Source organism: Rhinatrema bivittatum, chromosome 2, assembly GCF_901001135.1.
Source record: "Rhinatrema bivittatum chromosome 2, aRhiBiv1.1, whole genome shotgun sequence".
In the NCBI taxonomy this organism is placed as follows: Eukaryota; Metazoa; Chordata; class Amphibia; order Gymnophiona; family Rhinatrematidae; genus Rhinatrema; species Rhinatrema bivittatum.
Genome location: NC_042616.1, coordinates 18,522,930 through 18,549,960, shown reverse-complemented (window position 1 = coordinate 18,549,960; position 27,031 = coordinate 18,522,930). Strand labels below are relative to the sequence as shown.

Here is a 27,031-nt window from a genome sequence, read left to right as displayed (position 1 = left end):
CTCCTTTCTTGTTACTTTTATGTTCTATTGCCAAGATGTTAATAGAATCAATGTGGTGATATATTCTATCCACATTGAGTGCAATGAACAGTTTATGTATTGTAGGCAAGCAGGTTACTGGTGGATAGTTTTCAGGGACATTGTTTGGCTATGTCTTGGCAGGAGAAATGTTCTTCCTGTTGTTTGCCATTGTGGAGTTAATTCCATTTTTCTGATCAATTGGTTTTTGAAGTTGTACAGATATGAAATATTTGAGCCAGAAGGTGGTCACTTCATCAGGGCCAAGGCACTTCCAATTTGGAGGTCATTGTGTCCTGGCTTCCAGGTCAATTGCTGTAAGTAGTATATAGAGTACACATCTTGTCAAAACTTTGTTTTGACAGGTGACCATGCATTTCCCACCCTCAGCCAATCAGTGCTCACTTCCGGTTAAGTCCCACCCATGGGTCCTGCCTTTCAGCCAATCAGCATTCGTTTCTAGGTTAAGCCCCTCCCCTTCCTCCACCTTAGCCCAGTCCCTTTGTTGACATTCATCCTAGCTCCATCCAAGCTATGCCCTATTTTTGTCATGGGGGCAGCCATTTTGGCTGACTGGGAGATGCCATCTTGGATAACATCATGGCTAACAGGGGCCACCATCTTTGATGACATCACTGGAAATGATATTATGGCTTAAAGGGGAGGCACCTTGTCTGATTAATTTTAACACAGCAGTGCTCCTCTTCCCCATACAGAAGGGCATGCGTAGACATGCCTTTCAGGAGCAGAGGGCAGGGGCAGTATAAAATGCAGGGCTAAATGCAGTTTTTGTGAGGGTAATAATAGTAATTTGAATATTACATTTCTTAACAGGATATTTAAAGGTGAACCACCATATTTTTTTTTCACATTTTGTTTTTTTTTTATTTCACAGGTTTAACTTCCAAGCACACACATTTTAGCCAAGATTTTGGAAAGCAGAGATGTACAAGAAGTTGTTTGAAAAACGTTATTATAATCCTGAGGCGGCAGGCAGTTTGGGGGGTTGACAGGTCTTTATCAGGCCGTTAAGAAACTCAGTAAAGATGTGAATAGAAAACAAGTCGCAGAATGGCTCAGGGGACAAGACGCTTACGCTTTACACAGACCGACCGTGGACGCGCAATAGCAGGCGGATTTAGTGGATGTAATCATCCTTAGCCATTCACAACGACGACTACAAATTTATTTATTTATTTATTTTTGGTTTTTATATACCGGAAGTTCCTGTATACAATACATATCACTCCGGTTCACATTTAACAGAGATAACTATCGCCGGGAAGGCGGTTTACAAGGAACATATCGTATATAATAAATGGATAATCTAAAATAAAGTACAATCAATTATGAAACAACTAAGATCAACTTAGAACACAACTTGGAACATATAACTGAAGTAATATAAGCAATATGGACATTACATTATTGTTGTAAGACAAGGGTGGTTGTTGTTCTTCTTGCTTTAGCTCTCTGGGAAAGCTTGACGGAAGAGCCAAGACAAATATATTTTAACAGTGATAGACATCCTGTTGAAATATGCGTGGGCTGTGAATTTAAAAACAAAGAATGTCTGTGAGGTGACGAGCGATTTAAAAAGATATTTAGCCTCAGAAGTAAACCGAAAAAGATACCGATTGACAGGGGAGTTTTTAATCAGCTCACTGAAAAAATTGTTAAAAAGCAAAGGGGTGTATCATTTTGTGACCAACAGTGATGTGAAAGCGGCCATGGTGGAGAGGTGTGTCACCAAGCACACGCAGGTGTGACGCCACACTTCCCGGTCTCCCACTAGAGTATAATCCACCCCATCGATTGAAATAATTAGTATAAGGTACCGACCCATTGGATCTCTGATACAACGCTGACATTCAAATACCACATGTGGGCCTAGCAAAATTCCCACTCCTGCGTATTTAGCATTCTTAGAGCTTGCTGCAAAGAATTGGTGGGGATAGTCAGAGGATTTCATCAGCTTTTCATATCTAGCCCTAAGGTGAGTCTCCTGTAGAAAAGCGACATCTGTTTTCAGGTATCCCAGTTCCCTAAACAGTAAACGCCTCTTGTAAGAAGTGTTCAGCCCCTTCACATTTATAGAGGCTATGCATATATTTGTCATTTTAACCTGCCATCTCCTTCTATCCCATATGCCCTTGGAAAGCAAGTCCCCGCCCCTCTCACAATCAGCCACATTTCCAGCAAACTACCATTACCATAACCTACTGGTTATGGTAATGAACCACTGGTAGCGAGTGTGAAACCCTACTATTTCTGAACCGTGCCCCCCCTCCCCCTTCCCCCCTCCCCCTCCCTTGAAACGATCTACTCACACCTCCCAGTAGATCAAATTTATCTGTACCAGTAGAGGAAGAAAGTATCGAACTGTGCTCCCCCTTCCCTTATATAGATCCAGAAAAGCAGTAACAAACATGGATAGAAGAATTATAGCTTTGTACTAAGAAAATAAACTTTGTTAAACATCTGTGGCTTACGAGCTCTCGGAAGTTGTAGCTCCAGGCCTAACTGAATTATAACATTTTAATAACCAACAGTCTAATGCACAGTTTCGCTCCTCAGGTATTCCCTGCTACTTGCTTGGCTGTATCTGAATGCCTCTTCAGCCTGCTATTCCGGGATGTAGCTCTCTGCCATTTTGGAGGCTGCCCTTGGTATGTAGGTTTCCTGGTGGAGACGCTAGCACTGACTGAAGGAGAAAATCCTTTATCTTTCAAAAAGCCAGTTGCTTCTGCCACAGTGTAAGCCTGCGATGTCTTCCCCTCCCAAGTGAAAGTGAGTCCGAAGGGATGCATCCAGCGATATCTAATATTCTCCTGTCGAAGAAACTGGGTGACCTCCTTGAACTCAAATCTGCTCTGCAACGTAGCTTGCGATAAGTCAGCGTACACCGCGATTTCCTGGCCCTCCCAGGACCATTTGATCTGTTGATCTGTTTACGCGCTGCAGCAGCTATCTTCTCCTTTTGGGAGTAATTGTGGAAACATACTATTATGTCCCGTGGGGTATTCGCTCTGGGCGGGCGCAATGCTCTATGAGCTCTGTCCAGTTTTATTTCTTCTGCCCCTTGAGAAGTAGCCTGACCGTCAGATGATAAAAGATGAGAGCAAAAGCGAACAATCTGCTGTTCACAATTATTGTTGGCAGTATTTTCTGTGAACCCGCGAAAACGGAGGTTCCCACGCCGAGCTCTATTCTCCAGGTCGGCCATTTTGGCCCTCATGGCCACGTTTTCTCCTTGTAATTCCGTGCAGATATTATGAAGCTGTTTTGTCGCCTCTGTTTGCGCATCCAATCTGCCTTCCTGATCATCGACCCGCCTGCCCATAGCACTCAGTTCTTCCCTAAAGTCATCCATCATTTCTTTGATTTCCTTTTTATAGCTCTTCAAGTCCTGGCGTATACTGCAGAACCATTCCCGAAATTCGGATCTGGTAGGCGCCTCATCTGAAGTAATATTAAATTCATCTCCTTCTGTGCGCTCCGACAGCGCTGCCATAGCCGCGGTCTGTGCCGAGGCCTCCGCCTCCGCACCCCCCGCCTTCTGGTACGAATAACACTGAAAGTCTACAGATTTTCTCTTCGCTGCCATCGCGATCGTTAGCCACCAGCAAACGCTCTCTATATAAATCTTTATTCCACTGTTTGCCCCGCTTATTTTAGCTTTTGTCCGGGAAGGAAGCAGGAGCTCACAAGTTAAGCAGCCATTGCCTCGGCTGACGTCACTTCCTCCACACTTCCCGGTCTCCCACTGACCCAGCTGCTCCCTCTGCCCCAGCGAAATAGGAATTCATCCTCCGCGCAAGCTTAAAACGATGATAGCCCGGGCGGTACGCAGCAGGAGAGCTGAAGTCAGCGGCACCAGCACGGTCTCTTCTTCCCGCCCCCCTGCAGCCTGGAAGAGGAAGTGGTATGCAGCGGCTGTGCGCACGGGAAGAAGAGACTGTGCTGGTGCGGCGCGGAGCAAAAGAGCAACATCAGCCCCCGTGGTCGATGGGAGTTCTTTCTCGAGGCCGCGAGGGGTAGAAGTGGAGGAGGCTGCTGCTGTCGCTAGTTTGGTGGGGGGAAAGAGAGAGTGAGCGAGTGAGCAACCATGTTTGTTTATGATCCTGTGTGTGTGTGAGAGAGAGAGAGCATGTATGTAAGTGAGTGAGAATCTGTATGTGTAAGTGTGTGTTTGAAAACCTGTTTCTCACAGGACAAGCAAGATGGTAGTCCTCACATATGGGTGACATCATAGGATGGAGCCCAATCACGGAACACTTTTGTCAATGTTTCTAGAACTTTGACTCACCCCTACTGGGCATGCCCAGCATGGCACTAACCCTGCAGCCAGCAGGGGTCCCCCTTCAGTCTTCTTTTTTCCGCACAGCAGTAGCCTCGCGCGGTAAAGGAGCTCTGCAGAGATTCCTGACAAGAATTTTCCTCGTGGAATTACTAAAAGTTAATTTGCCCCACAGGGGTCCCTCCTTTAACTTTTTTCAGACCGTGGTACTCCGGTAAGTTTTTACCTCTTTTCCGTCGATTACCGTCGAGTTTGGCCCTTGCGGCTAACTGGCCATCGACCTGGCATCGGGGTTCCGTCGGTGCCCGGACTGTAATCTCACCATGTCCATCACAGACCCCCATAAAGTCTGTGTTATGTGTCTAGGACGCAAGCACGATGTCTTGACCTGCACCAAATGTGCCCTAATGACACCAAAAGGTCGCAAGGCCAGAATGGAGAAGATGGAACTTCTCTTCCGTGCTCAAACCCCGACTCCATTGCATGGACATCGTCAGAACCAGCACCATCAACTTCGCGCCAGCATCGACCACCGGCCAGTGACCGTCCGGCATCGACGACATCTCGGCCATCGACACCCTCTACTCCCCCTCAGGACCGAGGGGATCGTAGAGACAAACATCGCCATCGACACCGTAAGACTTGGACCATCGAGGGAGCGAAATCATCGACCTCGCCATCGTCTGAGCCGCCGTCGAAGAAACCCCATCCAGAAAAGGCACCGACCTTTTCGGCGACCGGGTCACCGAGGCAACCCTCACACGACGGGGGATCGGGAGCCACGACTCCGGCTATGCCTCTGCCTCCTTCTTCTGTTCCGGAGCCGGGGCTGCTTGCTCCAGGTTTCCAAGAAGAACTGGACCGGATGGTTCAGGAGGCCATCGACAAGGTGATGCAATGACTCAAGGTTCCTCCGACATCGGTAGCGATTGAGGAACCGTCCACTGACCCGATTCCGGAAGCATTGGCACCGCTGATCTCCAGGATGGAAGTGCTCATTGCTGCTTTTCCACCGATGGACCCCGGGTCTCTGGTGCCCTCCCCGCTTACATTGTCATCGGGAGGAGAAACACCATTCTGCATCCCTCCATCGGGAGTTCTGCCTCAGCCATCGATGCCGATCCGTCCCTCACCACCGATCCAACCATTGGTGCCGATACATCCGTCGGTGCCACCAAGCCATCCATCGATACCCTCGATGCCTGTGCCGGTGCCTTCGATGCCTTCATTGGTGCCTCCAATAATTCCTCCGATTCCTTCGGAGCCTAGACCAGGACATTCAGGTATCCCACCATCCCCCTCTAGTTCTTAGAGGGACAGGTGCTGATCCCTACGATACCTGGACTGATGATTCATCCCCAGACACCGATGATTTACCTTTACCACCTTCACCCACTGAAAGTAGGAAGCGTTCTCCTCCAGAGGAGCTCTCCTTTATAAATTTTGTGAAGGAAATGTCTGAATTGGTTCCTTTCCAATTGTAGACTAAACAGGATGACAGACAGATGATGGAGTTGCTCCAATTCTTGGATGCTCCCAAAGAAATAACATCCATCCCTATCCATCAGGTTCTTCTGGATCTCTTCAAGAAGAACTGGGAACATCCTGGCTCCATTGCTCCAGTGCATAGAAAAGCTGACACTACCTATTTGGTGCAGGCAGCTCCAGGCTTTCAGAGAACTCAATTGGATCATCAATCTGTAGTTGTTAAATCTGCACAAAAAAGAGCAAAGAGATCAAAGCTTCACACTTCTTTTCCCCCTGGCAAGGAACAGAAGTTTCTAGATGCCATTGGCCGCCGAGTATTCCAAGGCTCAATGCTCATTTCCCGGATTTCTGCTTATCAGCTCTATATGACCCAATATAATAGGGTAATTTTTAAGCAGATGCAAGATTTGACAGATACCCTGCCTCAACAATTCCAAGATCAGCTTCAAACCCTAGTAAACAAGAGTTTTGAGGCAGGCAAGCATGAGATCAGATCATCCTATGATATCTTGGATTCTGCTACCAGAGTATCTTCAGCAGCTATTTCAGCAAGGAGATGGACCTGGCTCAAGTCTTCCGACCTTCGTCCTGAGGTACAAGACAGGTTATCTGACCTACCCTGTGTAGGAGATAAACTATTTGGGGAACAGATTCAACGGACAGTGGCGGAACTTAAGGACCATCATGAGACTCTCAGACAGCTCTCTCTGATACCTACTGACTACTCTTCAAAACAGCCCTTCCGAAAGGACTCTAAGAAGTCCTTCTTCCAGCCAAAGAAGTCCTATGTGCCACCAACCAGATCCCGTGCCACGAGACCTTTTCAAAAAGTCCAGTCTCGTCAGACATGGAAACAAAAGCCGCAAGCAGCTCCTCAACCAGGTCCTGCTTCAGGTTTTTGACTTCCACCTAGAGAGCAGCAACCAGCCACTGTTGCCTCCCGTACCAGTGGGAGGCCGACTGTGCCATTTCAACAACATATGGCACTCAGTCACCTCAAACCAATGGGTACTGGCGATAATTGCCCAGGTTTACCATCTGAACTTTCTCTCCGTGCCACCGGACTCCCTACCTCTGCCGATGTGGAGAACATCCGATCACTCCATCCTTCTGGAACAGGAGGTCTCCCTCCTCCTTCAGTCCAGGGCAATAGAACGCGTACCCTACTCTCAGCACGGCCTAAGGTTCTATTCCCGGTACTTTCTAATCCCCAAAAAATCGAAAGGCGTTCGTCCTTTTCTGGACCTATGGGCCCTCAACAAGTACCTCCAGCGAGAGAAATTCAAGATGGTAACCTTAGGCTCGCTTCTTCCTCTCTTACAAAGAGGAGACTGGCTCTGCTCTCTCGACCTCCAGGACGCAAACACTCATATTGCGATAACTCCATCTCATCGCAAATACCTGAGGTTTCTAGTAGGCCCCAAGCACTATCAATACCGAGTGCTTCCATTCGGCCTAGCCTCTGCGCCATGAGTCTTCACGAAATGCCTCGTAGTGGTTGCAGCCTTCCTAAGAACTTAGGGTGTTCACGTCTACCCCTATCTAGACGATTGGTTAATCAGGGCTCCCACTCAGCAAGCTGCTCAGTCGTCCTTCAATCTAACCTTACACACTCTAATTTCATTAGGATTTCTCATCAACTACGACAAATCCTACTTAGTCCCATTTCAAACCTTATCGTTCATTGGGGCAGACTTGGACACCTTGCAGGCAAAGGCATTTCTGCCTCGACAGCGAGCTCTCATTCTCATGTCTCTTGCACACCAGCTGCAGTCCCAGCACTCCGCGACTGCATGCCACTTCCTCATCCTCCTGGGACACATGGCGTCCTCAGTTCAAGTCACACCAATGGCCGGTTTGGCCATGAGAATCATGCAGTGGACTCTACGGTCACAATGGACTCAAAGCATTCAGCCCCTGTCGACCATTGTCCACATAACCGACTCACTCCATCAGTCTCTTGCCTGGTGGAAAAATCAGAACAATCTCCTCCAAGGCTTGCCCTTCCAGGCTCCAGACCCTCAAATAACTCTCACCACCGATGCTTCCAACCTCGGATGGGGAGCCCATGTGGCTAATCTGCAGACACAAGGATCTTGGTTTCCAGAGAAAGCCAAACACCAAATAAATTTCTGGAGCTTCGGTAAGCAGACTCTCTCCTCCTGGTTGGCGGACTGCATATCCTTTTGCTATCAGCAAGCGGGCATTCCTTTCCAAGACCGTGTTAAAGCACACTCTGTCAGGGCCATGGCAACTTCAGTAGTACACCTACGATCGGTGCCGCTTCCTGACATTTGCAGGGCTGCCACCTGGAGTTCTCTCCACACCTTTGCAGCCCACTATTGCTTGGACAAAGCCGGAAGACAAGATTCCATCTTCGGCCAGTCTGTCCTTCGTAACTTGTTTACAACGTGACGTACCTACACCCTTCCGCCTGCCCGGTGGGGTTCAGGATGCCCTCTACGAAATTCCACCCCAGTTATTGTGCCTGTTGCACGCCTTTGGGTACATTTGGTGCATGTTCGGACATCCTCAGCTCGGTACTCACCCATATGTGAGGACTACCATCCTGCTTGTCCTGTGAGAAAGCAAATGTTGCTTACCTGTAACAGGTGTTCTCACAGGACAGCAGGATGTTAGTCCTCAGGTGTTAATATCTGAGAGCAAAATATGCGTCTGAGACGCACACTTTTTTTTTTTGCATGCGGAGTGAATGAGTGCATTTGCCATGTGATGAGCGCTATTGCATTCACTCCCCGTCCGACACGGGTTAAATAGGCGCTAATCCCCCTATTGCATTAAGGGGCAGATTAGCGCCTGTTTATCCCGCGTCGGAGTGCAGGTTATGCAGTGCGCTCGGCTGAGCGCACTGTATTGCTTCGGCCCCAGTGGGCTTGTGCACAGTGTGCTGGTTCCATTTCTTTTACTGGTTTGCTGTTACAAATAAACAAAAAAATATCCTGGCTTCCACTCATATTTTATAACTATACAACTGCTTAAAAAAACTATAATCTTGGCTGGGGTCTGTGTTTTTCAGTTTCAAACATTTAAAAAAAAATTAAAAAGAGGTGAGGGTCCCTCTCTCATGGATTAAAAAAAATGCATTTCTCTCTTTTTCTTCAACGCCGTCTGTGCTAACTGATGCGTGTGTGGTGGAAGTGGGAGTGATGATTTTGGGAGTAGTCGCTTTTCTCTGCTACAGAAATATTCTGCTGAGATGAAATTTACAAATGGTGACTTTTCTCTCTTTTTCTCAAACAGCTTTGTTTAATAAAAACAAAAAAGAATAGACTGGCACAAAACAAATGTATGCTTACTGGCAGAAAGAAAGCAAATATATTTTCTATTTTTAGTTAAGGGTTTAGTTTAACAGAAAAATTATAAGGATTTTAATGGCTATCGACTACCCTTTCAAATCCCTCGCAGCTGCTTACTGAGCATGCTCATTCCTTCCAACATGGCTGCCCTTCATGCTCACTCCTTGTGAACAAAAGATCTGAGCATGCGCAGGCATGATGTCATGGCTTGTGATGTCATTCCAAGATGGCTGCCTGCAGCATGGTTCACAATGGCACAATTAAAACTTGCTTTGTTTTGGTTTTACTGTGCATGCGTGGTCGTGTTGTCATTTCCTGTCCCTTTCTGGTCCCCACCACAATAGCCTCCATCGTGGATGTGTGATATTTTCTGTCTCCAGGCACCTGCCACCATCTTGAAAAATGTATTTCTGGTTCCACCTTGTGACCTCTACAAAGGCCAGACAGGGGGGTGCAACTATAATTGATTTCATCAAAAAGGGACCCAAAAGTGCGGCGTGTGGGTGGGGCTATCACGAATGTCAACAAAGGGGTGGGGCTTAACCTTGAAGTGATTGCTGATTGGCTGAGTGGGGTCAATGGGCGGGATTAGCCTAAAAGTGGGTGTGGTCACCTGTCAGAACTAAAGGTTTGACAAGATGTATACCCTAAATACTAGTGTTGTAACTTAAGGTCATTCCATAGTGTTGATGTTTGCCTGTTCTATATTCCCCTCTATGCTGGGTAACCATTCTGCTTCTCTCTTATGCTCTACAGGATCTTCTCATAAATCTCTCCAAAACTGCTCTGTTTCTTCTTTTGTTGGTGGTGTTTCAAATGCAGTAATGTTCATCCCCAAACCCTATAGAATTACTTTGGGTTCTCTTTAAATATTTTAATTTGGTGTTTCTCCTTTCTGTATATTTTTCATATCATCACAGCTTCTGTGCTTCCGCTGTTATTTTCAGTTTATTATTAAATAATATACATTTAAGGTCTTCCTCTGCTAATGCAGCGTTTCCTAGCTTTATGATTTGGTTGTTCCTCAATACTTTCATCATCCTTGATCCTTTGAGATATGCATCCACCAATAATATCTCTGCATGCATTAATTTAATTTTCCCTTTATATGTTTTTTTCTAAGGGGGAGTTGTGTTTAAAAAAGGATTAGATAAGTTCTTGGAGGAGAAGTCCATTACCTGCTATTAATTAAGTTGACTTTGAAAATAGCCACTGCTATTACTAGCAACGGTAACATGGAATAGACTTAGTTTTTGGGTACTTGCCAGGTTCTTATGGCCTGGATTGGCCACTGTTGGAAACAGGATGCTGGGCTTGATGGACCCTTGGTCTGACCCAGTATGGCAGGTTCTTATGTTCTTTTTTAAACACAGCTACACTAAACTGCACTAACCACATCACCTGGTAACAAATTCCAAAATTTAATTGTGAGCTGAGTGAAAAAGAACTTTCTCCAATTAGTTTTACATGTGCCACATGCTAACTTCATGGAATGCCCCTAGTCCTTATAATATCCGAAAGAGTAAATAACCGATTCACATTTACCCATTCTAGACTTCTCATGATTTTAAACACCTCTATCATATCCCCCCTCAGCCATCTCTTCTCCAAGCTGAACAGTCCTAATCTCTTCAGTCTTTCCTCATAGGGGAGCTGTTCCATTCTCCTTATCATTTTGGTCGCCCTTCTCTGTACCTTCTCCATTGCAATTATATCTTTTTTGAGATGCAGCGACCAGAATTGTACACAGTATTCAAGGTGCGGTCTCACCATGGAGCAATACAGAGGCATTATGACATTTTCCGTTTTATTCACCATTCCCTTCCTAATAATTCCTAACATTCTGTTTGCTTTTTTGACTGCTGCAGCTCACTGAGCTGACGATTTAAATGTATTATCCACTATGATGCCTAGATCTTTTTCCTGGGTGGTAGCTCCTAATATGGAACCTAACATCGTGTAACTACAGCAAGGGTTATTTTTCCCTATCTGCAACACCTTGCACTTGTCCACATTAAATTTCATCTGCCATTTGGATGCCCAATCTTCCAATCTTGCAAGGTCCTTCTGCAATTTATCACAATCCGCTTGTGATTTAACTATGAATAATTTTGTATCATCTGCAAATTTGATTACCTCACTCATCATATGATTAAGACTTGATATAATATTTTGAAATCTTATAGGGATTTTCAGGTGTTAATGATTGAAGAACATATTGGAGACAGATCTGAATACATTTTGCTTAAACATTGATATCCATATTGTTGGTGTATGGTGAGGGTATTTAGGGGCATATTAAGATTAGTATCTTGAGAATTTTGTTGCGTGGTGGAAAGCATGGTGGTTTTATTGTATATATTTTCTCATGCCACAGGGATTTTACCCCTTGAAAAAGCCTAATGAAGCGAAACGAGGGTCTCTTGTCAGGGATTTTTTTGATTGTTTGAAATTATTTTTGAAAGAAAAGCTGTGGAGAATGTTCGTATGAGCAGTATTGACTTTAGAGAATCACCGATGGAAAAAGAAGAAATTTATAACATCGTTCAAGGACCTCTGGCATATTGAAGTTTATTGGTGACATTAACTTTGAGAGACATATGTTGAGTGAGGAATGATTTTAGTTGGATGCATGTGTATGAATAGTGAGGATGTATATTGGATGAATGAGATTTTTTTATAATTGGTGTATGATGGGTACACTATGTATTCATTTTCATGTTATTAGGGACATCGGGGCGGATTTTCAGAGCCCTGCTCGCGTAAATCCGCCCAAAACCGGGCGGATTTACGCGAGCAGGGCCCTGCGTGCCGGGAAGCCTATTTTACATAGGCCTCCCGGCGCGCGCAGAGCCCCGGGACTCGCGTAAGTCCCGGGGTTCTCGGAGGGGGGCGTGTCGGGGGGCGGGCCCGGTCGTCGCGGCGTTCCGGGGGCGTGTCGGCAGCGTTTTGGGGGCGGGTACGGGGGCGTGGCTACGGCCCGGGGGCGTGGCCGCGCCCTCCGTACCCGCCCCCAGGTCGCGGTCCGGCGTGCAGCAGGCCCGCTGGCGCGCGGGGATTTACGTCTCCCTCCGGGAGGCGTAAATCCCCCGACAAAGGTAAGGGGGGGGTGTAGACAGGGCCGGGTGGGTGGGTTAGGTAGGGGAAGGGAGGGTAAGGTGAGGGGAGGGCAAAGGAAAGTTCCCTCCGAGGCCGCTCCGATTTCGGAGCGGCCTTGGAGGGAACGGGGGGAGGCAGCGCGGCTCGGCGCGCGCAGGCTATACAAAATCGATAGCCTTGCGCGCGCCGATCCAGGATTTAGTGGATACGCGCGGCTCCGCGCGTATCTACTAAAATCCAGCGTACTTTTGCTTGAGTCTGATGCGCAAGCAAAAGTAGGCTGATCGCGCTTCTTTTAAAATCTACCCCATCATGTATGTAATGTTTATAAAAAATGTAACTGCATTCTTATATTCATTGTTATATCTTGCATTGTATCTGTACAAAAATCTTGGGTTTGAGGAAGCATAAAGATTAAAGTTTGTACATGTTACTGAAAAGTATGTGAAGCTTATGATTTATTTTATTTATTTATTTATTTTATTTAAAGCTTTTATATACCAACAATCATTGGAAGTATCACATCGGTTTACATTCAACAAGAACTTAGCTTAACATGCTTTACAGGGAACTGTATAAATACAAAGAAATTATAAACTGTAAAGTTAGTTAACTATGTACAAGGATAAATGACTTTACAGAGAAATACAACAAGATGGTAAATTGGGTGTCTAGGTAAATAAATACAGTGGTAACTGGAAAGCTTGGTAATTACATACAGTGTAAGGCAGGGATTCCCAACCCTGTCCTGAGGACCCCCCAGCCAGTCGGGTTTTCAGGATATCCACAATGAATATGCATGAAAGAAAACTTACATGCACTGCCTCCATAACCTGCAGATTTTCTCTCATGCATATTCATTGTGGATATCCTGAAAACCTGGCTGGCTGAGGGGTCCCCAGGACAGGGTTGGGAACCACTGGTGTAAGGGGTTATCAGGTTAGCTGGATTATACAAAGTTAGGAGGAAATGCGGACTTTGCATACTAAGTACAGGTAGGTAGGGGGGAATACAATAGGTGTAGAGAGAAACACGGAACTCATGGGGGGGAGTGAGCCAAGGGAGGCAGGGGAAAGGGTAAGCAGATTAACAGGGGGAGGACAGGGTTTAGGTAAATGCCTGTTTAAACAGCCAGGTCTTTAGTTTCTGCTTAAATTTCTTTGGGCAGAGTTCTAGGCGTATATCAACTAGCATAGTGTTCCATAGAGCAGGTCCGGTTAAGGGCAGGGCACGAGCTTTTGTGATTACAAGGTTAATTAGTTTTGGAGTATGGGTACGTAGGGTGGCCAGGTATTGATTTCTGGTCGGTCTTGAAGTGGTGTGGAGTAGGAAGGAGTCATTGAACCATTTCATGTCGGGATTATGTAATGCTTTGTGGATGATGGAGAGGGTCTTGTATTGGATACGGGAGGCAATAGGGAGCCAGTGTAATTCCTTGAGGACAGGTGATATGTGTTCATTTCTCCGAGTGTTAGTGATACATACTAATCTCATTTGTTTGATAATAAAGTATTGAGGGTTTATTTACATATCGCCTATTATTCCAAGTATTGATATGTGAACCATGGGGAGGGGGAGAGAGGTGAATCAGATGAATGTGAATCACGGAGAGGGGGAGAGAGGTGAAGGCAGGAGAGATGGGAACCACAGGGAGGGGGGAGAGAGGTGAATCGGATGAGATGTGAGTAGTCTATGGGTACACAAACTGATTTACATGTGAGATAAGGATGACAGCAGCCAATCAGCGATCAGGTCTGGTCTAAGCCCCACCCACTCCCTGCCCACTCCCCATAGAAGTGAATGGGGGCATAGCCACGCCCACTCCTGCATCCTCCCACCATTAACCCCGCTCCTCCTGCCCCTGGCCACACCCCCTCCTGCCCCTAGCTCCACCCCAGACCCCACCCATGCTCCTCTCCCCCAATAGAAGTGAATGGAGATGTCCCTCCCATGCCCCGCCCCCAAACCGACCCCAAATGTCACTGGTTGCCCCGCCCACACCCCACCCCAAGGCACACCCCCTATGATGTCACGGGTATGACATCACCAGAAGTCCACCCCCTCACCACCACCCCAAAAACACACCCCCTAGAAAGTCATCAGAAAGGACCCTGTCGCTTTTTTAATGACAACAGAATTAATGGACTCTGGCTGTTTTTGGTGATCTCACCGGAAGTACAATACAAAATCCAAAATCCCCAAAAAATGCGACCCTAGAACATCAGCAGAAATGTTCCTGATGCTTTTTAATGATGACAGAGCCAGAAGCATGCTTTTTTCCTAGCCCCTCTGTTTTTAAAAGTTACAAGCTGTGAGATGGCAGGAAACTGTGGCTCATTCTGTACTCAAGGATTTGGGTTGGGTTTTTTTAAAAACAAATGATTGATTGGCTTACAGATCAAGATGCTTATTTGCTACAGAAACCTACTAGGGTACATTTTAAAAGAAACAAAAGGTGGTGAACTACATGCAATATGTTTTGCATAGGCACGCCCAAACTTGCAAGACCGGATATAGAAGTAAGCATGTGATAGTGGTCACGTGAGAACAATCTCCAGGCAGAAGGGTTGTAGTTGTTCCTGAAAAGCTTTAGCTTTGTGATCCTGAAAATAAAATAATGGATGTGTATGAGACACCTAAATGGCTGGAAATGGAAAGTGAGCAGCAGCCAAAACTAAAGAGGTGCCTTAAACGACGAGGCCTTCTTAAAGATGTTGAAACAGAAGTTGATACACCAGTGCACAAATCGTACTCTTGCAGGAAGCGGAGGGCAGAAGAAGAAATCACTGTTACAGATCTGCTCCTGTTGTGGGATCTGCTAGCAGATTAGCAATCTGTTGGGATTTGCTATGCAGATTGGAGGAGCTAGCAGATGAGAATAGCAATCTGATAGAATCCCCTCCCCAAAGGGGAGGAGTAGCAATCTGTAGTGTACTACCTCCTATGGGTCTGCAGAGTTGGCAATCTGTACCGGCGGAGTACTAGAGATGGTGCTCAGCTGGACAGAAAGTAGATAGGTGAATCCTTGGGCCGATGGCAGATGACAGCGCCCCCAGGAGGGAGTCCCTAGAGGGACCACCAGCTAGGCTGGAGTATGGAGACAGACACAGATAGTTCTTTTATTAGATAGGTAGTATAACCACCAGAGGTGGCAGTAGTGAGCTGGTATGCCCGGCAGGGCTGAAGTCCCTCAGATACTGGAACTGCGATTCCAAGGTTGCTGAGCTGCAAAGAAACTGTAGATAGTGAATAGACAGGGTATGCAGATATACATAGCCAGTACTAGGTGATAACTCACATAAGGTCTTCGATGGCTCAGTAGCTGGAAAGGGTTAGGCCCTCAAGGAGCGAGTACCTGGTTCCAGGGAAAGCTCTGAGAGAGCGGTGGTAACTCACAATAATCTGTTTCTGGAATAGCTTCTAGTCAATAGAGAATCTTCAGTCAATAGAGAATCTTCAGGGTGTTCAGGAACATAGGCCCTCGAGGAGCGAGTGCTGGTTCCTATATACCTTCTGAAATAGTAACTCACAAATGTCTGTACATGCAATAGCTTCGGGACAAGGAGAATCTTCATAGTATTCAGGAACATAATCCCTCGAGGAGCGAGTACCGGTTCCTATCGGTAGTCTGAAATAATAACTCACAATGTCCGTCTCTTGCGATCGCTTCTAGACAATAGAGAGTCTTCAGAGGGTTTAGGAACATAGGCCCTCGAGGAGCGAGTGCTGGTTCCTATATACCTTCTGAAATAGTAATTCACAAATCTCTGTACCTGCGATAGCTTCTGGGCAAGGAGAATCTTCAGAGTGTTCAGGAACATAGGCCCTCGAGGAGCGAGTACCAGTTCCTATCTGTAGTCTGAAATAATAACTCACAATGTCCGTCTCTTGCGATCGCTTCCAGACAATAGAGAGTCTTCAGAGGGTTTAGGAACATAGGCCCTCGAGAAGCGAGTACCGGTTCCTATTGGTAGTCTGAAATAAGAACTCACAATATCTGTCTCTTGCGATCGCTTCCAGGCAATGGCGAGTCTTCAGAGAGTTTAGGAACATGGGCCCTTGAGGAGCGAGTACCGGTTCCTTTCTGTAATCTGAAATAGAGAAAAAGAATGAGGCCCCCGAGGAGCGGGTACCCCTAGTAGGTCCGCAGAGGCAATGTTGCAAGAGTGAAGAGGGTCCGGAGGAAATCCCGCAAACAATCCTTTGAGTGCAAGTAGTCTTGGACAGCCAAAGCTAGTCCAATCGGAGTCCTTGCTAACTCGATCTGTTAGCAAAAGTAAAGACCTTTTATGTTGGAAGCGGATGACGTCAATACAGGGGGATGCCCCTGAGGTTCGCGCCCTTGTTGGTACATACTTCGGAGCGCGCCCTACGTCATCAGGATCATGGCGGATCCGCAGCGTCGAGCCAGCATGGAGACGCCGCGACATCAAGCAGTCCATCAGGCACGGAGGGAGTCGCCACAGAGGTAGAGAGGGTGGAGCGAGGGCGAAAGCAGGCACGAATGGAACAATCACAGAGCCAGAATTTGATGAACTTCCGTTGGGACAAAAGCTTTTTGATTCCCAGGATCCAGACTTGGTCAATGAAAATGCTATGGACTCTGCAGCCGCATTAGATGCTGAAGCAGATTATTTGCTGGAAAAGCTTGAGTGTAAGGTAAGAAAAATCTCTTTCCTTCTAATTATGCATTTTAGGGGTGGGGTGTTTGGGAGCTATCTATAATAGAGAGCTTGTTTAGAAGAGGTTTTAATTTAAAGTTTACATTATGTTTTATAGGAAAATGAAGGATCTTTACAACAGAAGAATATGGGGACACACCAGATATCAAAATGACCTGTTTGTGTTGTTTTTGCCCAAACATCAAAGAACCACCAGACTCAGAAGGTGATAAAAAAATAAAATAAAATCAAACCTGAAGATGTGCATGATTTCAGCTGGTGGAGCTATATAGGGTTTCCAAAACCCCCGCCGGCACATGGCCTTTTTCGAAAAACAACATTTAGATCAATCGTAAGGGTGGCTGTGTACAGCATTCTTACAAAGTGTCTGGCCGGCATTCGCCATGATGACTGTGACGGCTGTCTCATTGATGAACCGAGTCAGGAGGACCTTATGGTTTTTTTTTCTTCCAAAGATTACACATTACACAATGTCTCATCCTGATTAGATTAACCATTTAGAGATCTTGAGACCAGACAACCTCCCCCCACACTTAGGGGCGGATTTTAAAAGGCGCGCGAATAGCCTACTTTTGTTTGCGCTCCAGGCGCAAACAAAAGTACGCTGGATTTTAGTAGATACGCGCGGAGCCGCGCGTATCTGCTAAAAACCTGGATCGGCGCGCACAAGGCTATGGATTTTGTATAGCCGGCGCGCGCCGAGCCGCGTAGCCTACCCCCGTTCCCTCCCCTCACCTTCCCCTCCCTTCCCCTACCTAACCCACCCGCCCGGCCCTGTCTAAACCCCCCCCTTACCTTTGTCGGGGGATTTACGCCTCCCTCTGGGAGGCGTAAATCCCCGCGCGCCAGCGGGCCTCCTGCGCGCCGGGCCGCAACCTGGGGGCGGGTACGGAGGGCGCGGCCACGCCCCCGGACCGCCCCGGGCCGTAGCCACGCCCCCGTACCCGCCCCCAAAACGCTGCCGACACGCCCCCGAAACGCTGCGACGACCGGGCCCCGCCCCCGACACGCCCCCCCCCCCTCGGAGAACCCCGGGACTTACGCGAGTCCCGGGGCTCTGCGCGCGCCGGGAGGCCTATGTAAAATAGGCTTCCCGGCGCGCAGGGCCCTGCTCGCCTAAATCCGCCCGGTTTTGGGCGGATTTAGGCGAGCAGGGCTCTGAAAATCCGCCCCTTAGGTCATTGCTATGTTCATTCCTTAGTTAATGAAATAGTTGCTGTATCAAACATTTTACAGTCTGTGCATTGTTATCAATAAGACTTAATAAAACCATAAGATATCCCCCCCTTTTGTAAAAACCTCCAAAAACCTTCCATAGATCCTTAAATCATGATTGACACATTTTGTTAATTCTGATATTTATTAGTTGTTTTTATTAACTAATCTATAAACATGGCAATATTTATTAAATATCACAAAGTATTTCATTGTCAATACACACTTCTGAAATTACAGTCAAGAAAAACATTACTAGCAAACAAAGGCTGTTTTATTATGCATTTTTAAAAAAGGACTGGTGCTTTCTCCCATACATGATGGCGTTTATATATTTTATCATTAAAACCTCATCTGTAGGTCTAAGCATGCTGTTTAGTTTTTCTACAGGATTTTGAGCAGTTTTCACGCTATGTATAAGAATTATGACCAGATTCAAATCGTCATTGTGTAGACTTAATATGCCTCTTTTATATGCTGCTAATACAATAAGATTCAAAACCCGTTCTAGGCACAACCTGTTACAAGCGGCCCTTAATTTTTCCAGGGTGTCAGAGGCAGTCCAAAGAGACCTGGATGACAAGCCATTCAAGAGAGAAAAGCCTTTCCCATAAGGTGTGGCGGGGCTGCTGTAGACAACACAGTTGTTCAACACATGACAGTTTAGGGCAGACAGTTTTGTGTTATAATACTGTTGTATTTGTGGCATTGTGTGGACCCTTGGTTGTTGTGGAGATGACTCCTCTCACGGGGAGGGGCCACGTGGGGAACCACAGTGATAGGCTAAACTCAGATAGCAGACACGTAGTAAATGGAAGGCTTTATTGTACTGCTGTAGATAGATGGTACGAAGCGGGAAGGTAAGGCACTGCAGTCTGCGAGGTGCCAATACATTCAACAGTCTCTGATGTTGAAGTCTCACTCAGATGTTCAGTTAGGTGGGAGCCCGCAGTGTGGGTAATGCCGAGCCTGGTGGATGGAGTTGGAGCACCGGATCGTAGAGGTACTCACAGGAGCGTAGTGTAGGCGTCTTCCTGGTAATGAAGATGGTGGGACCGAAGGTCCGAGGTGCAGGATACACAAACTGATAGGCCCTCAAGGAACGAGATCCTGAAATAGAAAGAGGGAGAGACCCCCGAGGAGCGGTTGTCTAGTTAGTAGAGGCCCCGAAGGGAGTTGGAAGCGAGAGACCTCCGAGGAGCGGGTGCCTAGAGCTTCGTAAGGAGCGAGGCCTGGCGTGTAGAGAGGCGTCTAAGTGTGCAGCTTAGAGCAGTCAGAGTAGCTAAACTGAAGTCCTTGCTAACTCAATGATGGTAGCGAAGTGGAGGCTTTAAATACCCGGAGGTATTGATGTCATGCGGTGGGGACGCCCCCGAGGTTCCCGCCATGATGTGTGTTTGAGCGTAGGCAACGTGTGCACGCACACCCTAGGAGGCCCTGGGAATGAGCATAGTGACTGGAACGCCCATGCTGAGCTGGAGACGCCGAGGCCCTCAGCACTCAGCACCAGAGGCAGCCATCTTGCCCAAGGAGGAGGAAAAGGGAAGAAAGAAAAGAGGTAAGGCAGAGCGGTCACAGCCATCTGCGACCGACGGACGCAACAGTACTCCCCTTCATAGGGCCCCCCTCCAAGACCTCTTCCAGGTGGTCTGGGTTTTCGTGGGTGTGCCAGGTGGAATTGACGTACCATCTCCTTATCTGTAATGTAGGCCAGTGGTTCCCAGGAATTCTCTTCTGGTCCATAATTCTCCCATGACATGAGGTACACCCATGTCTTGCCTCTTTTACGTATATCTAGGATATCATCCACGGCATATTCGATGTCATCCTCGGTATCCAGACTAGTAGGTTCTGGGATCTTCCTGGAGAATTCGGAGCGCATCACTGGCTTTAGTAGAGATACATGAAATGCACTGTGTATCTTCATTGATGGAGGTAGTCGCCGAAGGATAGCAAAGGGTCCAACATAGCGAGGTGCAAATCGCGCTGAAGGGAGTTTAAGTCACAGGTACTTGGTACTTAACCAGATTTTGTCTCCAGGCTGAAACTGTGGTGCCTTTTGATGATGAGCATCATAGGTTCTTTTTGCCTTGAGGAGAAGCTCCTTCATTTGTTTCCAAAGTTGGGATAACTCTGCTCGGTAGTCTGGGCAGCAGGAGAGGCCACTGATAGTGGAATTGGCAGAGGAGGCAGTGGTTGTCTTCTGTAGAAGAGCTGGAAGGGAGAAGACCCCCACTGAGATAGCAGGATGCGAGTTGATAGAAAATTCTGCCCAAGGCAGTAATTCAGCCCAGTCATTCTGTCTAGAATTGACATAGGATCATAGAAATTGTTTCAGCGTTCTATTCATCCTCTCAGTCTGACCGTTAGACTGAGGATGGTAGGCGGAGGTTAAGTCCAAGGCGATGTCAAATTTTTGGCATAAGGCTCTCCAAACCTTTGCAGTAAATTGCACTCCCCTGTCAGATAGGTTATGCTTAGGCATCCCATGAAGGCGAAAGATGTGTTTAATAAAGAGTTTTGCTAACTCTGTATGTATGTATTTATTTATTTATTTAAGGTCTCATATATACCGATATCCGTTCGCACATCGTATCGGTTCACAAAGAACAAAAACTTTTGGGTGGCGCCCTTACATAAAACCGAAATAATAGTACAGAATAACAGGGGGATTAGGCGATGCAAATTAATAGATCAATAAATATTGAAAACTGTAAATATAAACATATATAAAACTATATACATATATACATGGCATCAGTAGTCATAAGAGCACAAGGCATACATCGGTGGTCAAAAGGCATTCTTAGTCGTAGCACATACTTAATCATAGTTCGTTGAATCAATTAGAGAGGGGTTTAATGAATTGGGCGGAGGGGTTTAATGCCTGTAGCAGAGGGTAGTCCTGGTAATGCTACAAAATGTGTTGGATGATGGCAGGTCTACCATGAAATCAGTGTTGCATCTGTCTGTTTCAGATGGCTTCGTCCTCTGTGCCTCACCTTTCTTCCTTCTTTCTTCTCAAGCCTTGGGAAGATGGCTGCTGCCGCATCTTCATGCCACTCTCTCCGGCGTCCCCGGAATGGCAATGGCGACAGTGTTCGCCATGATTTCCTGAGGGCCTCCTAAGGTGCACGCACGCATGCCACCACGTCTTTATCCACGTCATGGCGGGAACCTTGGGGGCATCCCCTCCGAGTGACGTCATCACATCCTGGTATTTAGCCTGCCCTTCGTTTGCTAACAAACTGAGTTAGCAAGGATGGGATTGGATTGGAATGCCTCCGGTCTAAGCTGCTCTGCTGCAAGAAGCTCTCTCTCTGCCCTTCGGGGTAATTCATCGCTAACCTGGGTACCCGCTCCTCGGGGGCCTTTATGCTCTCTTTCAGGTACCTATCTGGGATATCGGGCACTCGCTCCTCGAGGGCCTGCTCTCCCTACTCTGGTGCCTACTACTGAACTACTTCTGCCTGCTGGGATCTTCACCAATACAGCTATCTACTTCAGTGAGTACAAACCCTGTCAGTCTGTCTCAGCTTCAGTGCTCGGAGTCTTCATCCAGGACCTTACTCTGCTACCCTGCGCTGCCTATCATCTACTCAAGGGTAGGACTGGTCTCCTCTGCTGAGGACCCCTGGACTACGTCTACTGGGTTACCTCACTACTGTCCACTCCTCGGGCAGTACCACCAAGCTGTATAATAAATATAAATTCTCTGTGTCTGCGTATATAGAGTCTAGCCTAGTACTGCAGTTTCTCACGGGGCTCCTCCCCGTGGGAGTGGCCATCACTGCAGTACCCAAGAATCCACTCCAACACCTCAAAACCATAACAATTGGTTGCTATATGTGTCCAGGGTTCGTCCAGTGATGGTAGAGGCTGTAACAGACCCCAAGGATGCCCGGGTAGTGGTTTCTGTTTGGCAAAGACAGCACAGGAACCCACATAAGCTTGTATGTCTTTCTTCATAGTGGGCCACCAATAGTACCTTTGTAACATAGCTAGGGTATGACTCTGTCCCGGATGGCCTGCCAGATGGGAATCGTGTGCCCACTTCAACAGCTTCCTCCTTAAATTTCTGGCCACTACCGTCTTCCCGGTGGGTACCGTATGAGTAGCTGCGAGAACCATTCTTTCGGGATTAATGATATGACGGGGTTCATCTGGCACAACCTGAGGGGAGAAGGATCATGACAGAGCACCAGCCCGAGTGTTCTCTCCCGGATGGTACTTCAGAAGGAAGTCAAATCTGTTAAAGAACAGAGGCCATTTTGCTTGATGGTGATTGAGTCGTTGAGCATGTCTGAGGTACTCCAGATTCTTGTGATCGGTGTACACTACTATTTGGTGTTGTGCACCTTCCAGCCAAGGATGCCATCTTCAAAAGCCAGCTTGATTGCGAGTAGCTCTTTGTCTCCGATTCCATAGTTTTTCTCGGCAGGCGAGAATCGCCTTGAGAAGAAGGAGCAAGGATGGAGCACATTAGATTCGCTATACTGACTTAGAACCGCCCCCACACCAACGTCTGATGCATCGACCTCGATGATGAATGGACGATGTGGGTCAAAATGGTGAAGACACGGCTTCTTTTGAAAAGCCTCTGAGCGTCAGAAAGGCTGATATGGCTTCTGGAGACCAATTGGCAGGATTGGCTCCCTTCTTGGTCATGGCAGTTAGAGGGACTGTCAATGATGAGTAGTTTTAATAAAGGATCGATAATAATTTGTAAAGCCCAAGAAGCGACGCAGAGCCTTCAGGCCTGTGGGTTGAGGCCAGTCTCGGATACTCTCCAATTTCTTGGGGTCCATTTGAATCCCGTTCTTAGAAACGCGGGCATGTTATAAAATCGGGAGTAGATTTGTTTGCGCCGGGTTGTGCGAACAAATCTACTCCCGCACACACCTTTTAAAATCTACCCCAATACGTGCATCACAGAAATCTGAGTATTATATATATTGTCCAAAATGTCTTCTGTCAAGGCAAAACAAGCAGAACTATAGCCATAAATACCAAATATATGGTGCTCTTTAAGAAACCTAGAGACAAGTTGCAAGTCGCTGTTTTAGCCAGACAGATGTACCCTGGTATGTCACGCGTCTTTTTAGAAGCCTTTGAGGATGCCACCAGAAAGCCACATGGATATCTCATCATGGGACTCCTGAGCATTACAGACTGATGACAAACATCTTTCCACCAGAATGGACCAAGGTATATTGTGAAAAAACACAGCCCCTCCATAAAAAGAGTGAATATATATTCTCCCCCCACATATTTGTTTTGTGTGTCCCAGAGACCATGTCTGCTCACTTAAAGCGGAACCTAGTCCTTTTAAAACTTTTAGTTCAAGCCTCTCCGCAGCTGAGAAAAGCTATCCTAAATGCCGCTTCTAACAATTTAGTAGGGGTCATATCGGAGTTTGCATTAAACACTCTGAAATATAATATTCCTTTATCACAACAGCAGATAAACATCTTGAAAAGGAAATGTCAAGCCATAAGGATTCTGGATGATAAAAGAATAACACTTAAAGAAAAAAAAGAAGCTGGTGAAGCAGTTAGGGGGGTTTATCGGTCCTCTGCTAAGCTTTATATTGACACACATCACAGGTCTTTTGAGCTAAACACTAATGCAGTTCACAGAAAAAATGTATTTAGTGCCTAGTCAACAACTTGATCGTTTGAGAAGTCCTTCAGTTCTTGAGGAAAATATTAGAACCACCGCAGCTCAAAGACTCGATGAAGAAATGACAGGTATACTTCAAAGTTCTGGTATGTCTGAATATGAGAAAGCCAAACACTATTCAGAAGTGCTACAGCACTATCTGGTGCTTAACAGACAGGGAGAAATGGAAAAAGGTGAATAGGACATTGTCCTCAACAGTGATGGACCGATAAAACAAAGAGGGTAGGTGATCTAACAAAGCCGTGAGGGCAACAAAATGGGTTAGATGCCACGAAATGTCCGTTTAGAATCTTTATTATGGAGACTCGTTCATCCAATGTAAAGCCCGACTCAGGCCGAGTTTCGCCCCCACAATGGGGCTGCCTCAGGGGCTACAATACACAAAAATCAAATATAACTCAACAATACAGGACATACAAAAATCAATTAAAAATATATGCACATAAAAATGGTAACTTATAAATTGGAACATATAAAATGGAATAATTAGAACATGACAAACAGAACAAGGTGGTATAGGTGTGTCAAAAAATGTATGATTTTACCTGTATGTGATTTCTCTTGATTTTTTTATGATTTTGATCTCATACCATATAGATTGTCAAAGAGTCTGTAAATGTGTAATAAAGCAAAATGACTATGCGGCACTAAACTTAATAATAAAAACGATACATCTGATAAAAATTAAAAATGGCAAATAAATTAACCAAGAGCTGAAGCCAATAACTATTCCTTTAAAATAAAAATTCAAAAAACGTACTCCCAAGGAAAAAATGTCCTTTCATATTACAAACATTCTCAAGAAGCATTGGTCCATTTTACAACTATTACCTTGTTTCAAAAATAAAAGCTTAATGATAGCTAATAAAAGAGAGAAGAATATAAAAGAATTTGTTTCCTCATCCACCTTACCCGTAAATAACCGCATTGATAAACGACCTCCTGGTCATCGAGCTTGCGGATGCTGTTCTGTAAATTTAAAAATCAATAGCTTACAGATTCCAGGTAAAAATAATGTTATAAAATCAGGAGTAGATATGTTCCCACCGGGTTGCGCGAACAAATCTACTCCTGTGCACACCTTTTAAAATCTACCCCTATGTATTACAATATGAACTTGTAAAAGATGAGAGCAAAACAAAACACAGCCCTCACAACAAGAAGGCCGAGTGGAAACATTTCTGAAAAAATCCAAAGTGCACTCCCCTAATCTATACTTCACCTGTGACTGACAGGCAAGTGATGTAAGGACGGCCCAGACCAAAAGACCATGGAGACATCATTACAGAGAAATCCTGCAGGAATTTCTTGGCAAAAACTGGTCTGTGCCCCTTCCTTCATCAGCATCCTTACCTTCAGAAATTCTTGTGGCCGGCTGGACTGAAGGTTCTGTCTACATTCTGAGCATTATCTGTAAGGATCATTAGAGATCTCGCTTTCTGTTTGCATATGATCTTTGAAGATCTCTGGTGAATATCCCTAACTAAATTGCTGTAGAGGATTACATTATTAAATACATTATAATTTGATTTTACTCATAAAAACTGAGCTTATTTGGAACTTCCTGTTTTCTAAGATTTCTATTATTCCTCACAGAGCTACTTCCTCCTCCCTCTGACTGCAACAAGAATCAGTAAAAAGTTACATTTGTTAGAAAGAAGCAAAAGGACTTGTGTTCTCATTATTCCCTGAAAGTGGAAGATGACGTTTTTGTCTCTGTGGGCTCTTGAGGATGACCTCTTGTGCTATCACACGGGCCGATTCAGTAAAGTCCACGGGAGAGCGGGCCACTCGCCTGTGCGCGCGATTCAGTATTTAAATGAGGCCTGGCGGTAGAAATGGGCAAAAGGAGGCGCTAGGGACACTAGCACATGCCTAGCGCCTCCTTTTGGCCCGGAGCGGCAGCTGTTAGTGGGTTTGACAGCTGACGCTCAATTTTGCCAGCGTCGGTTCTCGAGCCCGCTGACAGCCACGGGCTCGGAAACTGGAGATCGGCAAAATTGAGCGTCCGGTTTTCGACCCAACAGCCACCGGCCAACTTCAAATTTTTTTTTTTTACCCTTCGGGACCTCTGACTTAATATCGCCATGATATTAAGTCGGAGGGTGCACAGAAAAGCAGTTTTTACTGCTTTTCTGTGCCCTTTCCCAGTGCCTGAAGAAATTAGCGCCCTCTTTTGGGTGGGCGCTAATTTCTGAAAGTAAAATGTGTGGCTTGGCTGCACATTTTGTTTTCTGAATCGCACGGGAATACTTAATAGGGCCATCAACACGCATTCGCATGTTGAGGGCGCTATTAGGTGCCGCGGGTTGGACGCGCGTTTTCGGCCCCTTACTGAATAAGGGGTAAGGGAAAACGCGCGTCCAATGGCGGGTTAACAGGTACTGTATCGGCCTGACAGATAGTAACAGAGTGGGAAGGGGTGGAAATTCTTTATAATGCTGGAGAGAATTATTAATGATGCATCAAGGTCTATTTAGTCAACATTGTTTAGTCAATATATTTCCACAATTGTTGTAGAAAAGTCTGTTTGTTTTATTGAAACACAATAAAAATTATGTGATATGGTAAAGAGGAAGATACATTATTTGTAATGGGAAAAGATCGAGGAAGCACAGATAAAGTGAAATACTCATAGTAAACAGAGTGAGGTGAAAGGGAACCACAGACACACAAGTTGGAAAATTGCTTTATTTTCAGTCTGATGATGTCTGTGCAAGCTGGGCTGGGTCATGGGGGGAGGCAGAGGCAGGGAGTATCTGCTCTTCTCCAGCCCTGTGCCCTCCAAGCTAAAGAAGGGATTTCTCTTTTAGAATAGTTAGGGGAGAGGTGGGGGGAACTATGAGGTGAAAATCTCCTGGAGGGACCCAGCTTAGCCATTCTTATGTTCTTAAACTCTTATTCTCCTTGGGAATATCAGATTCTGATCTGAGAAACTGTGACTTAGAAACCTCTCTGCATTTTCTTCAGCAGCGTTGCCAACTGAGATGTCATCAGTCTGCAACCTCAGTGTGAAGCTCCCCTGAGTGATGTCATCAGCGTGCACCCACATTGTAAAGCGCCCCTTGAGAGATGTTATCAGTGTGGAGCTCCCCCTGAAATTGTCATCAGTCTGCAGCTCCCCTGCGTGATGTCATCAGTCTGCGCCCATGAGTGATGTCATCAGTGTGGAGCTCCCCCCCTGAGATTGTCATCAGTCTGCGCCTTCAGTCTGCAGCTCCCCTGCGTGA

General features: G+C 46.2%; 1 long non-coding RNA gene across 1 annotated transcript; it reads right to left on the bottom strand.

The window, feature by feature from the left end:
* Positions 1-1,220: 1,220 nt before the first annotated feature.
* LOC115083620 lies at positions 1,221-27,031 on the bottom strand. The gene is made up of 3 exons (XR_003854370.1): positions 26,753-27,031; positions 24,714-24,770; positions 1,221-1,566 (listed from the first exon to the last, which is right to left on the bottom strand). It is a non-coding gene; the product is annotated as an uncharacterized LOC115083620 (long non-coding RNA).